We start from the raw sequence: 15,000 nt of genomic DNA, 5'->3' as shown, positions 1-15,000 counted from the left end.
GCTGTCGAACCATTCCCAATGTTGTGCCGATCGAGTTGGCACAGAGGCGATCTTAGGGAACTCCCGCGTATCGATCGGGAAGTGCTTTCGTACCCATCTCTCACAAAAACCAATGTTAGCTGAACAATTTTATAATCCAAGGCTCGTATCCATCGATATCGTCGGCACTGGGCCTATATTCAAAGGCCACGGAGAGGTTCCGATGAGAGAAGCTCCCCTGCTCGCTTGCACAAACATCCCCAAATGCTAGACGCAAGCTCCCGCACTTAGCATCGCTCTCCAGATCACCGCAATGACACATTGGAACGACAACCGCTGTCGAACAACTCCCGAATTTGTGCCGATGGAGTGAGAAACGAGAGCCAGATCGGGTCGACGAAAACGGCTAAGCCAGATCGGGTCGGCCAGCATGGCTCGGCCACCATTTTTCGCCGAGAGCTTTCGATATTAAAGCTCCCATGTAGCCGCGATAAGTACAACATGACAAATTGCTAGAGCGCCGAGCACCCATAGCAAATTGCCATTATACCAAGCAACGCCGGAGTGCTAGACAAGGCCTCACGTTTAGATCAAGTTTTAAAACCACCAAAAACACACGCCATGGATCGGCAACCGCTGCCTCACATTTTCCAAAATTGAGTCATCGCAAAACATGATCTAAAGGAGAGCCGAGGAAAAGCACTGAGATCGCTTCATGCCCATTCCATTCATTCAACATCGGCATACACCGTTTGAAAACCCAACAATCCGATCCGCCTAGACACCAATGTTGAATGAATGAAAGGGGCACGGGAGAGGCTCGCGGCAACAACCTCTCCTATATAAGCTATTAGTGCGAGGCTCACTCTGCATTAGAAATCTGCGATAGCGCGGACAACTCCCTTAAAAATCCAATTCAATGAAAAATGTGACCAAACAGCAATCCACGACACCGTTTTTGGAGCTCGCCCAGATCGGTTCGCCCAGAATGGCTCGCCCAGATCGGCTCGGCCAGATCGGCTCGGCCAGCATGGTGACTTGCTGACTTGGTGAGAGTACTTCGAACTGTCAAGAACAAAGGCCAATCTAACGTGCAAACTCTGCTACTGCGCAAACATAGGTTGCAATTATAGAGAAATTGCAAGGCCGTCACAATGGCCCGAGGCCAATGCTCCGACCACTAAGTCAATTTTCTCTTGCAATCGCACATGCCGCCGTTCACAGAGAGATCTCCCCAATCACTTGTGACGACGCACAATCCAAGTGCTAGACGCGAGCTCGCCCTTGAAAGGCCGCGTTCCAAGACATCCCGATGACACATTGGAACGACAACCGCTGTCGAACCATTCCCAATGCTGTGCCGATCGAGTTGGCACAGAGGCGACCAAACAGCCATCCACGACACCATTTTTGGAGATTGGCCAGATCGGCTCGGCCAGCATGGCTCGGCCAGCACGGCTCGGCCAGCATGGCTCGGCCAGAACGGCTCGCCCAGATCGGCTCGGCCAGCAAGGCTCGGCCAGAACGGCTCGCCCAGATCGGCTCGCCCAGATCGGCTCGGCCAGCATGGCTCGGCCAGAACGGCTCGCCCAGAAAGGCTCGGCCAGAACGGGTCGCCCAGATCGGCTCGGCCAGAATGGCTCGCCCAGATCGGCTCGGCCAGATCGGCTCGGCCAGAATGGCTCGCCCAGATCGGCTCGGCCAGATCGGCTCGGCCAGCATGGTGACTTGCTGACTTGGTGAGAGTACTTCGAACTATCAAGAACAAAGGCCAATCTAACGTGCAAACTCTGCTACTGCGCAAACATAGGTTGCAATTATAGAGAAATTGCAAGGCCGTCACAATGGCCCGAGGCCAATGCTCTGACTACTAAGTCAATTTTCTCTTGCAATCGCACATGCCGCCGTTCACAGAGAGATCTCCCCAATCACTTGTGACGACGCACAATCCAAGTGCTAGACGCGAGCTCGCCCTTGAAAGGCCGCGTTCCAAGACATCCCGATGACACATTGGAACGACAACCGCTGTCAAACCATTCCCAATGTTGTGCCGATCGAGTTGGCACAGAGGCGACCAAACAGCCATCCACGACACCGTTTTTGGAGATCGGCCAGATCGGCTCGGCCAGAACGGCTCGGCCAGAACGGCTCGCCCAGATCGGCTCGGCCAGCAAGGCTCGGCCAGAACGGCTCGCCCAGATCGGCTCGGCCAGAACGGCTCGCCCAGATCGGCTCGGCCAGCAAGGCTCGGCCAGAACGGCTCGCCCAGATCGGCTCGCCCAGATCGGCTCGGCCAGCATGGCTCGGCCGGAACGGCTCGGCCAGCATGGCTCGGCCAGAACGGGTCGCCCAGATCGGCTCGCCCAGAACGGGTCGCCCAGATCGGCTCGGCCAGATCGGGTCGGCCAGAATGGCTCGCCCAGATCGGCTCGCCCAGATCGGCTCGGCCAGCATGGCTCGGCCAGAACGGCTCGGCCAGATCGGGACGGTGACTTGATGAACGGACCTAGAGATTCGACTTCGTGGGCCGACCTGGCGGGGAGACTTGATGAACGCACTTGAAGGGTCGACTTGGTGGGGTGACTCTATGAACGGACCTAAAGAGTTGACTTGGTGAGATTACTTGGCGGGGTGACTCGATGAAAGGACTTAAAGAGTCGACTTGGTGAGAGTACTTGGTGGGGCGACTTGATGAACGCACTTGAAGAATCGACTTGGTTAGAGTACTTGGTGGGGCGACTTGATGAACGGACTCAAAGAGTCGACTTGGTGAGAGTACTTGGCGGGGTGAACTGATGAACGGACTTAAAGAGTCGACTTGGTGGGAGTACTTGGTGGGCCGACTTGATGAACGGACTTATAGAGTCGACATGGTGAGAGTAGTTGTTCTGGCGACTTGATGAACGGACTTAAAGAGTCGGCTTGGCGGGGTGACTTGATGAAAGGACTTAAACAGTCGACTTGGTCGGGTGACTCGATGAACGAACTTAGAGGGTCGACTTTGCGGGGTGACTTGATGAACGGACCTAAAGAGTTGACTTGGTGAGAGTACTCAGTGGGGTGACCTGATGAACAGACTTAGAGAGTCGACTTGGTGAGAGTACTTGGTGGGCCGATCTGGCCGGGTGACTTGATGAACAAACTTAAAGAGTCGACTTGGTGAGAGTACTCGGTGGGCTGACCTGGTCACGTGACTTGATGAACGGACTTAAAGAGTCGACTTGGTGGGCCGACTTGGCCGGGTGACTTGATGAACGAACTTAAAGAGTCGACTTGGTGGGTCGAACTAGCGGGGTGACTTGGTGAGAGTACTTGGTGGGCTGACCTGGCAGGGTGACTTGATGAACGAACTTAGAGAGTCGACTTTGTGAGAGTACTTGGTGGGTCGAACTGGCAGGGTGACTTGATGAACGAACTTAAAGAGTCGACCTGGCGAGAGAACTTGGTGGGCCGAGCTGGCAGGGTGAATTGATGAACGAACCTAAAGAGTCGACTTTGTGAGAGTACTTGGTGGGCCGACCTGGCGGGGTGAGTTGATGACCGAACTTAAAGGGTCGACTTGGTGAGAGTAGTTGGTGGGCCGACCTGGCGGGGCGACTTGATTAACGAACCTAAAGAGTCGACTTGGTGAGAGTACTCGGTGGGGTGACCTGATGAACAAACCTAAAGAGTCGACCTGGTGAGAGTACTTGGTGGGCCGACCTGGCGGGGTGACTTGGTGAGCAAACTTAAAGAGTCGACTTGGTGAGAGTAGTTGGTGGGCTGACCTGGCGGGGTGACTTGATGAACGAACTTAAAGAGTCGACCTGGTGGGCCGACTTGGCAGAGTGACTTCATGAACGAACTTAAAGAGTCCACTTGGTGGGCCGACCTGGCGGGGTGACTTGATGAACGAACTTAAAGAGTCGACTTGGTGAGAGTAATTTGTGGGCTGACCTGGCGGGGTGGCTTGATGAGTGAACTTAAAGAGTCGACTTGGTGGGGTGACTTGATGAACGCACTTGAAGGGTCGACTTGGTGGGGTGACTCTACGAACGGACCTAAAGAGTTGACTTGGTGAGAGTACTTGGTGGGGTGACTCGATGAAAGGACTTAAAGAGTCGACTTGGTGAGAGTACTTGGTGGCTCGACTTTATGAGCAGACTTAAAGAGTCCACTTGGTGAGAGTGGGCCTAACAGGGCGATGTGGCGAGTGGGCCTAACGGGGCGAGTTGGTGGGGCGACTTGGCGAGTGGTATTAGAGAGCCGACGTGGTGAGGCGACTCGGCGAGTTGGTTCGTTGAGATGACATGGTGAGCTGACTTGGCGAGTCGACCTGGCGAGCGAACTTAAAGAGTCGACTTGGCAACGTACTCGAGTCGACTTGGTGAGGCGACCTGGCGAGCGGGCTCAAAGAGTCAACATGGTGAGGCGACTCACGGTGAGGAGCTATCCTTGAGGCGACTTGGTGGGCCTACTTGATTAGTCGACTTGGTGAGCCGACCTGACGAGCTGACACGGTGAGCGGGCTTAAAGAGGCGACGGCTTGGTGGGGTAACTCGGCAAGCCAACTTATCGAGGCGAGATGGTGAGTCGACTTGGTGAGCGCACTTAAAGAGTCAACTTCGCGAGGTGACTCGGCGAGTTAGCCCGCTGATGCGACTTGGGCCGGCCGACCTGGCGAACGAACTTAAAGAGGCGACTTGGGTGGGCTGACCTGGTGAGCGAACTTAAAGAGTTGACTTGGCAACGTACTTGAACAACCGACTTGGTGAGCTGACATGGTGAGTGGGCTTAGAGAAGCAACTCGGCGGGGCGACTTGATGAACGGACTTAAAGGGTCGACTTGGCGGGGTGACTCGATGAACGGACCTAAAGAGTTTACTTGGTGAGAGTACTTGGCGGGGTGAACTGATGAACGGACTTAAAGAGTCGACTTGGTGGGAGTACTTGGTGGGCCGACTTGATGAACGGACTTATAGAGTCGACTTGGTGAGAGTAGTTGTTCTGGCGACTTGATGAACGGACTTAAAGAGTCGGCTTGGCGGGGTGACTTGATGAAAGGACTTAAACAGTCGACTTGGTCGGGTGACTCGATGAACGAACTTAGAGGGTCGACTTTGTGGGGTGACTTGATGAACGGACCTAAAGAGTTGACTTGGTGAGAGTACTCGGTGGGGTGACCTGATGAACAGACTTAGAGAGTCGACTTGGTGAGAGTACTTGGTGGGCCGATCTGGCCGGGTGACTTGATGAACAAACTTAAAGAGTCGACTTGGTGAGAGTACTCGGTGGGCTGACCTGGTCACGTGACTTGATGAACGGACTTAAAGAGTCGACTTGGTGGGCCGACTTGGCCGGGTGACTTGATGAACGAACTTAAAGAGTCGACTTGGTGGGTCGAACTAGCGGGGTGACTTGGTGAGAGTACTTGGTGGGCTGACCTGGCAGGGTGACTTGATGAACGAACTTAGAGAGTCGAACCTGTGAGAGTACTTGGTGGGTCGAACTGGCAGGGTGACTTGATGAACGAACTTAAAGAGTCGACCTCGCGAGAGAACTTGGTGGGCCGAGCTGGCAGGGTGAATTGATGAACGAACCTAAAGAGTCGACTTTGTGAGAGTACTTGGTGGGCCGACCTGGCGGGGTGAGTTGATGACCGAACTTAAAGGGTCGACTTGGTGAGAGTAGTTGGTGGGCCGACCTGGCGGGGCGACTTGATTAACGAACCTAAAGAGTCGACTTGGTGAGAGTACTCGGTGGGGTGACCTGATGAACAAACCTAAAGAGTCGACCTGGTGAGAGTACTTGGTGGGCCGACTTGGCGGGGTGACTTGGTGAGCAAACTTAAAGAGTCGACTTGGTGAGAGTAGTTGGTGGGCTGACCTGGCGGGGTGACTTGATGAACGAACTTAAAGAGTCGACCTGGTGGGCCGACTTGGCAGAGTGACTTCATGAACGAACTTAAAGAGTCCACTTGGTGGGCCGACCTGGCGGGGTGACTTGATGAACGAACTTAAAGAGTCGACTTGGTGAGAGTAATTTGTGGGCTGACCTGGCGGGGTGGCTTGATGAGTGAACTTAAAGAGTCGACTTGGTGGGGTGACTTGATGAACGCACTTGAAGGGTCGACTTGGTGGGGTGACTCTACGAACGGACCTAAAGAGTTGACTTGGTGAGAGTACTTGGTGGGGTGACTCGATGAAAGGACTTAAAGAGTCGACTTGGTGAGAGTACTTGGTGGCTCGACTTTATGAGCAGACTTAAAGAGTCCACTTGGTGAGAGTGGGCCTAACAGGGCGATGTGGCGAGTGGGCCTAACGGGGCGAGTTGGTGGGGCGACTTGGCGAGTGGTATTAGAGAGCCGACATGGTGAGGCGACTCGGCGAGTTGGTTCGTTGAGATGACATGGTGAGCTGACTTGGCGAGTCGACCTGGCGAGCGAACTTAAAGAGTCGACTTGGCAACGTACTCGAGTCGACTTGGTGAGGCGACCTGGCGAGCGGGCTCAAAGAGTCAACAAGGTGAGGCGACTCACGTTGAGGAGCTATCCTTGAGACGACTTGGTGGGCCTACTTGATTAGTCGACTTGGTGAGCCGACCTGACGAGCTGACACGGTGAGCGGGCTTAAAGAGGCGACGGCTTGGTGGGGTAACTCGGCAAGCCAACTTATCGAGGCGAGATGGTGAGTCGACTTGGTGAGCGCACTTAAAGAGTCAACTTCGCGAGGTGACTCGGCGAGTTAGCCCGCTGATGCGACTTGGGCGGGCCGACCTGGCGAACGAACTTAAAGAGGCGACTTGGGCGGGCTGACCTGGTGAGCGAACTTAAAGAGTTGACTTGGCAACGTACTTGAACAACCGACTTGGTGAGCTGACATGGTGAGTGGGCTTAGAGAAGCAACTCGGCGGGGCGACTTGATGAACGGACTTAAAGGGTCGACTTGGCGGGGTGACTCGATGAACGGACCTAAAGAGTTTACTTGGTGAGAGTACTTGGCGGGGTGAACTGATGAACGGACTTAAAGAGTCGACTTGGTGGGAGTACTTGGTGGGCCGACTTGATGAACGGACTTATAGAGTCGACTTGGTGAGAGTAGTTGTTCTGGCGACTTGATGAATGGACTTAAAGAGTCGGCTTGGCGGGGTGACTTGATGAAAGGACTTAAACAGTCGACTTGGTCGGGTGACTCGATGAACGAACTTAGAGGGTCGACTTTGCGGGGTGACTTGATGAACGGACCTAAAGAGTTGACTTGGTGAGAGTACTCGGTGGGGTGACCTGATGAACAAACTTAGAGAGTCGACTTGGTGAGAGTACTTGGTGGGCCGATCTGGCCGGGTGACTTGATGAACAAACTTAAAGAGTCGACTTGGTGAGAGTACTCGGTGGGCTGACCTGGTCACGTGACTTGATGAACGGACTTAAAGAGTTGACTTGGTGGGCCGACTTGGCCGGGTGACTTGATGAACGAACTTAAAGAGTCGACTTGGTGGGTCGAACTAGCGGGGTGACTTGGTGAGAGTACTTGGTGGGCTGACCTGGCAGGGTGACTTGATGAACGAACTTAGAGAGTCGACTTTGTGAGAGTACTTGGTGGGTCGAACTGGCAGGGTGACTTGATGAACGAACTTAAAGAGTCGACCTGGCGAGAGAACTTGGTGGGCCGAGCTGGCAGGGTGAATTGATGAACGAACCTAAAGAGTCGACTTTGTGAGAGTACTTGGTGGGCCGACCTGGCGGGGTGAGTTGATGACCGAACTTAAAGGGTCGACTTGGTGAGAGTAGTTGGTGGGCCGACCTGGCGGGGCGACTTGATTAACGAACCTAAAGAGTCGACTTGGTGAGAGTACTCGGTGGGGTTACCTGATGAACAAACCTGAAGAGTCGACCTGGTGAGAGTACTTGGTGGGCCGACTTGGCGGGGTGACTTGGTGAGCAAACTTAAAGAGTCGACTTGGTGAGAGTAGTTGGTGGGCTGACCTGGCGGGGTGACTTGATGAACGAACTTAAAGAGTCGACCTGGTGGGCCGACTTGGCAGAGTGACTTCATGAACGAACTTAAAGAGTCCACTTGGTGGGCCGACCTGGCGGGGTGACTTGATGAACGAACTTAAAGAGTCGACTTGGTGAGAGTAATTTGTGGGCTGACCTGGCGGGGTGGCTTGATGAGTGAACTTAAAGAGTCGACTTGGTGGGGTGACTTGATGAACGCACTTGAAGGGTCGACTTGGTGGGGTGACTCTACGAACGGACCTAAAGAGTTGACTTGGTGAGAGTACTTGGTGGGGTGACTCGATGAAAGGACTTAAAGAGTCGACTTGGTGAGAGTACTTGGTGGCTCGACTTTATGAGCAAACTTAAAGAGTCCACTTGGTGAGAGTGGGCCTAACAGGGCGATGTGGCGAGTGGGCCTAACGGGGCGAGTTGGTGGGGCGACTTGGCGAGTGGTATTAGAGAGCCGACGTGGTGAGGCGACTCGGCGAGTTGGTTCGTTGAGATGACATGGTGAGCTGACTTGGCGAGTCGACCTGGCGAGCGAACTTAAAGAGTCGACTTGGCAACGTACTCGAGTCGACTTGGTGAGGCGACCTGGCGAGCGGGCTCAAAGAGTCAACATGGTGAGGCGACTCACGGTGAGGAGCTATCCTTGAGGCGACTTGGTGGGCCTACTTGATTAGTCGACTTGGTGAGCCGACTTGACGAGCTGACACGGTGAGCGGGCTTAAAGAGGTGACGGCTTGGTGGGGTAACTCGGCAAGCCAACTTATCGAGGCGAGATGGTGAGTCGACTTGGTGAGCTGACTTGGTGAGCGCACTTAAAGAGTCAACTTCGTGAGGTGACTCGGCGAGTTAGCCCGCTAATGCGACTTGGGCGGGCCGACCTGGTGAACGAACTTAAAGAGGCGACTTGGGCGGGCTGACATGGTGAGCGAACTTAAAGAGTTGACTTGGCAACGTACTTGAACAACCAACTTGGTGAGCTGACATGGTGAGTGGGCTTAGAGAAGCAACTCGGCGGGGCGACTTGATGAACGGACTTAAAGGGTCGACTTGGCGGGTGACTCGATGAACGGACCTAAAGAGTTGACTTGGTGAGAGTACTTGGCCGGGTGAACTGATGAACGGACTTAAAGAGTCGACTTGGTGGGAGTACTTGGTGGGCCGACTTGATGAACGGACTTATAGAGTCGACTTGGTGAGAGTAGTTGTTCTGGCGACTTGATGAACGGACTTAAAGAGTCGGCTTGGCGGGGTGACTTGATGAAAGGACTTAAACAGTCGACTTGGTCGGGTGACTCGATGAACGAACTTAGAGGGTCGACTTTGCGGGGTGACTTGATGAACGGACCTAAAGAGTTGACTTGGTGAGAGTACTCGGTGGGGTGACCTGATGAACAGACTTAGAGAGTCGACTTGGTGAGATTCGACTTGGTGAGAGTCCTTGGTGGGCCGACCTGGTTGGGTGACTTCGTGAACTGACTTAAAGAGTCGACTTGGTGGGGTGACTTCATGAACGGACTTCAAGGGTCGACTTGGCGAGGTGACTTGATGAACGGTCCTAAAGAGTTGACTTGGTGAGAGTACTTGGTGTGGTGACTTGATGAAAAGACTTAAAGAGTCGAATTGGTGAGAGTACTTGGTGGGGTGACTTGATGAACGCACTTGAAGGGTCGACTTGGTGGGGTGACTTTATGAACGGACCTAAAGAGTTGACGTGGTGAGATTGCTTGGTGGGGTGACTTGATGAACATAGTTAAAGAGTCGACTTGGTGAGAGTAGTTGGTCGGGTGACTTGATGAACGCACTCGAAGAATCGACTTGGTTAGAGTACTTGGTGGGGTGACTTGATGAACGGACTTAAAGATTCGACTTGCTGGGCCGACCTGGCGGGGTGACTTGATGAACGGACTTAGAGAGTCGACTTGGTGAGAGTACTTGGTGACTTGGTGGGCCGACCTGGCCAGGTGACTTGATGAACAAACTTCAAGAGTCGACTTGGCGAGAGTACTCGGTGGGCTGACCTGGTCACGTGACTTGATGAACGGACTTAAAGAGTCGACTTGGTGGGCCGACTTGGCCGGGTGACTTGATGAACGAACTTAAAGAGTCGACTTGGTGGGCCGAACTAGCGGGGTGACTTGGTGAGAGTACTTGGTGGGCTGACCTGGCAGGGTGACTTGATGAACGAACTTAGAGAGTTGACTTTGTGAGAGTACTTGGTGGGTCGAACTGGCGGGGTGACTTGATGAACGAACTTAAAGAGTCGACCTGGTGAGAGAACTTGGTGGGCCGAGCTGGCGGGGTGAATTGATGAACGAACCTAAAGAGTCGACTTTGTGAGAGTACTTGGTGGGCCGACCTGGCGGGGTGAGTTGATGACCTAACTTAAAGGGTCGACTTGGTGAGAGTAGTTGGTGGGCCGACCTGGCGGGGCGACTTGATGAACGAACTTAAAGAGTCAACTTGGTGAGAGTACTCGGTGGGGTGACCTGATAAACAAACCTAAAGAGTCGACCTGGTGAGAGTACTTGGTGGGCCGACCTGGCGGGGTGACTTGGTGAGCAAACTTAAAGAGTCGACTTGGTGAGAGTAGTTGGTGGGCTGACCTGGCGGGGTGACTTGATGAACGAACTTAAAGAGTCGACCTGGTGGGCCGACTTGGCAGAGTGACTTCATGAGCGAACTTAAAGAGTCCACTTGGTGGGCCGACCTGGCGAGGTGACTTGATGAACGAACTTAAAGAGTCGACTTGGTGAGAGTAATTTGTGGGCTGACCTGGCGGGGTGACTTGATGAATGAACTTAAAGAGTCGACTTGGTGGGGTGACTTGATGAACGCACTTGAAGGGTCGACTTGGTGGGGTGACTCTATGAACGGACCTAAAGAGTTGACTTGGTGAGAGTACTTGGTGGGGTGACTGGATGAAAGGACTTAAAGAGTCGACTTGGTGAGAGTACTTGGTGGCTCGACTTTATGAGCAGACTTAAAGAGTCCACTTGGTGAGAGTGGGCCTAACGGGGCGATGTGGCGAGTGGGCCTAACGGGGCGAGTTGGTGGGGCGACTTGGCGAGTGGTATTAGAGAGCCGACGTGGTGAGGCGACTCGGCGAGTTGGTTCGTTGAGATGACATGGTGAGCTGACTTGGCGAGTCGACCTGGCGAGCGAACTTAAAGAGTCAACTTGGCAACGTACTCGAGTCGACTTGGTGAGGCGACCTGGCGAGCGGGCTCAAAGAGTCAACATGGTGAGGCGACTGATTGAGTCAACATGGTGAGGCGACTCACGGTGAGGAGCTATCCTTGAGGCGACTTGGTGGGCCTACTTGATTAGTCGACTTGGTGAGCCGACCTGACGAGCTGACACGGTGAGCGGGCTTAAAGAGGCGACGGCTTGGTGGGGTAACTCGGCAAGCCAACTTATCGAGGCGAGATGGTGAGTCGACTTGGTGAGCGCACTTAAAGAGTCAACTTCGCGAGGTGACTCGGCGAGTTAGCCCGCTGATGCGACTTGGGCAGGCCGACCTGGCGAACGAACTTAAAGAGGCGACTTGGGCGGGCTGACCTGGTGAGCGAACCTAAAGAGTTGACTTGGCAACGTACTTGAACAACCGACTTGGTGAGCTGACATGGTGAGTGGGCTTAGAGAAGCAACTCGGCGGGGCGACTTGATGAACGGACTTAAAGGGTCGACTTGGCGGGGTGACTCGATGAACGGACCTAAAGAGTTTACTTGGTGAGAGTACTTGGCGGGGTGAACTGATGAACGGACTTAAAGAGTCGACTTGGTGGGAGTACTTGGTGGGCTGACTTGATGAACGGACTTATAGAGTCGACTTGGTGAGAGTAGTTGTTCTGGCGACTTGATGAACGGACTTAAAGAGTCGGCTTGGCGGGGTGACTTGATGAAAGGACTTAAACAGTCGACTTGGTCGGGTGACTCGATGAACGAACTTAGAGGGTCGACTTTGCGAGGTGACTTGATGAACGGACCTAAAGAGTTGACTTGGTGAGAGTACTCCGTGGGGTGACCTGATGAACAGACTTAGAGAGTCGACTTGGTGAGAGTACTTGGTGGGCCGATCTGGCCGGGTGACTTGATGAACAAACTGAAAGAGTCGACTTGGTGAGAGTACTCGGTGGGCTGACCTGGTCACGTGACTTGATGAACGGACTTAAAGAGTCGACTTGGTGGGCCGACTTGGCCGGGTGACTTGATGAACGAACTTAAAGAGTCGACTTGGTGGGTCGAACTAGCGGGGTGACTTGGTGAGAGTACTTGGTGGGCTGACCTGGCAGGGTGACTTGATGAACAAACTTAGAGAGTCGACTTTGTGAGAGTACTTGGTGGGTCGAACTGGCAGGGTGACTTGATGAAGGAACTTAAAGAGTCGACCTGGGGAGAGAACTTGGTGGGCCGAGCTGGCAGGGTGAATTGATGAACGAACCTAAAGAGTCGACTTTGTGAGAGTACTTGGTGGGCCGACCTGGCGGGGTGAGTTGATGACCGAACTTAAAGGGTCGACTTGGTGAGAGTAGTTGGTGGGCCGACCTGGCGGGGCGACTTGATTAACGAACCTAAAGAGTCGACTTGGTGAGAGTACTCGGTGGGGTGACCTGATGAACAAACCTAAAGAGTCGACCTGGTGAGAGTACTTGGTGGGCCGACCTGGCGGGGTGACTTGGTGAGCAAACTTAAAGAGTCGACTTGGTGAGAGTAGTTGGTGGGCTGACCTGGCGGGGTGACTTGATGAACAAACTTAAAGAGTCGACCTGGTGGGCCGACTTGGCAGAGTGACTTCATGAACGAACTTAAAGAGTCCACTTGGTGGGCCGACCTGGCGGGGTGACTTGATGAACGAACTTAAAGAGTCGACTTGGTGAGAGTAATTTGTGGGCTGACCTGGCGGGGTGGCTTGATGAGTGAACTTAAAGAGTCGACTTGGTGGGGTGACTTGATGAACGCACTTGAAGGGTCGACTTGGTGGGGTGACTCTACGAACGGACCTAAAGAGTTGACTTGGCGAGAGTACTTGGTGGGGTGACTCGATGAAAGGACTTAAAGAGTCGACTTGGTGAGAGTACTTGGTGGCTCGACTTTATGAGCAGACTTAAAGAGTCCACTTGGTGAGAGTGGGCCTAACAGGGCGATGTGGTGAGTGGGCCTAACGGGGCGAGTTGGTGGGGCGACTTGGCGAGTGGTATTAGAGAGCCGACGTGGTGAGGCGACTCGGCGAGTTGGTTCGTTGAGATGACATGGTGAGCTGACTTGGCGAGTCGACCTGGCGAGCGAACTTAAAGAGTCGACTTGGCAACGTACTCGAGTCGACTTGGTGAGGCGACCTGGCGAGCGGGCTCAAAGAGTCAACATGGTGAGGCGACTCATTGAGTCAACATGGTGAGGCGACTCATGGTGAGGAGCTATCCTTGAGGCGACTTGGTGGGCCTACTTGATTAGTCGACTTGGTGAGCCGACCTGACGAGCTGACACGGTGAGCGGGCTTAAAGAGGCGACGACTTGGTGCGGTAACTCGGCAAGCCAACTTATCGAGGCGAGATGGACAGTCGACTTGGTGAGCGCACTTAAAGAGTCAACTTCGCGAGGTGACTCGGCGAGTTAGCCCGCTGATGCGACTTGGGCGGGCCGACCTGGCGAACGAACTTAAAGAGGCAACTTGGGCGGGCTGACCTGGTGAGCGAACTTAAAGAGTTGACTTGGCAACGTACTTGAACAACCGACTTGGTGAGCTGACATGGTGAGTGGGCTTAGAGAAGCAACTCGGCGGGGCAACTTGGCGAGCACACCTGCTGGGGCAAGGTGGTAAAACGACTATGTGATTCGACTTGGTGAGCTGACTTAGGGAGCTGAGTTGGTGAGCGAACTTAAGGGGTCGACTTGGTGAGGCAACCTGAATAGTCGACTCGGTGAGGTGACTTGGGGAGCCGACATGGTGAGCGGTCTTAAAGAAGAGGCGACCTGGTGGGGCAACCTGGTGAGGCGAGACGATAAGTCATCTTGGTGAGCCGGCTTGACGAGCTGTGAGTGGACTTAAAGAGTCAATTCTTGATTTGGCAAAAGACCACATGGTTAGATGACTTGGTGAGCCGACCTGGCTAGCAAAATTGGCAAGCAAACTTATAGAATCGACTTGCTGTCCCCAGCCAGGATCGCACGCCTGGGTCGACCCAACTTGGGTCACCCGACTAGGTCAACCCATCTCCGTCGCCCCAGCCTCGGGCGACCCGACTGGGTCGCCAGAGTGGGTCGACAAGGGGAAAAAAAACAAAAAACAAAAAAAATCATGGGAGGCCCTGTACAGCGAAAAGCGCTAAATTTTGGGCATTACAAAAAGAAGAAAAAAAAAAACAAGTTACCCGCTTTTGGATCACGCACAAGTTTCAGTTCACGTATTGCCGAGCCGACTCGAGGCGTTACGCCTAGCTAGCCAGATTCGAGGTAGGCTAGCCGAAACGATCCGATTTGAGAATTTTCTTTATAAAAAGAGATCATGATAGGGCTCGTAAGGCAAAAAAGAATGAAATTTTGGGAGTTCAAAAAAAAACGTTACCCGGTTTTGGATCGCGCACAGGGCTCGGGTCACGTAGCATCGAGGTGCCCTGGGTGACATGATTCGAGCGAAAAGTCGACGGTGGCATGAGTCGTGCAAAAACATTGGAGGCCATTAAGGCTCGAGGCGCTTCGAGTCGAGGTTGCCGAGGCGGGTCGGGTTGAAAACTTTGGGCGTTAACCAAAAAGAAAAAGTTAACCGCTTTTGGATCATGTACACGGCTCGGGGCACTTAGAATCAAGTCGAGCACGGTGACATGAGTCGTGCGAAAAATTTGGAGATGACTCGAGTCGGGGCATCCGACTCTATTCGAGTTCAAAACTTTGGGACTTGACAAAAAAAAGAAAAAAGAAAAAGTTACCCGGTTTTGGATCACGTAAGTGACTCGGGCCACTCAGAATCAAGGCGAGTGCGATTACATGAGTCGAGCGAAAAAAAAAATGGAGGCGGTTAAGGCTCGAGGCAATTCGAG

Source organism: Cupressus sempervirens, chromosome 1 (genome assembly GCF_028749045.1).
Source record: "Cupressus sempervirens isolate cs-2001-9-10 chromosome 1, ASM2874904v1, whole genome shotgun sequence".
Taxonomy (NCBI): domain Eukaryota; kingdom Viridiplantae; phylum Streptophyta; class Pinopsida; order Cupressales; family Cupressaceae; genus Cupressus; species Cupressus sempervirens.
The sequence above is the reverse complement of the archived record's forward strand: the minus strand, read 5'-3'. Positions refer to the sequence as shown.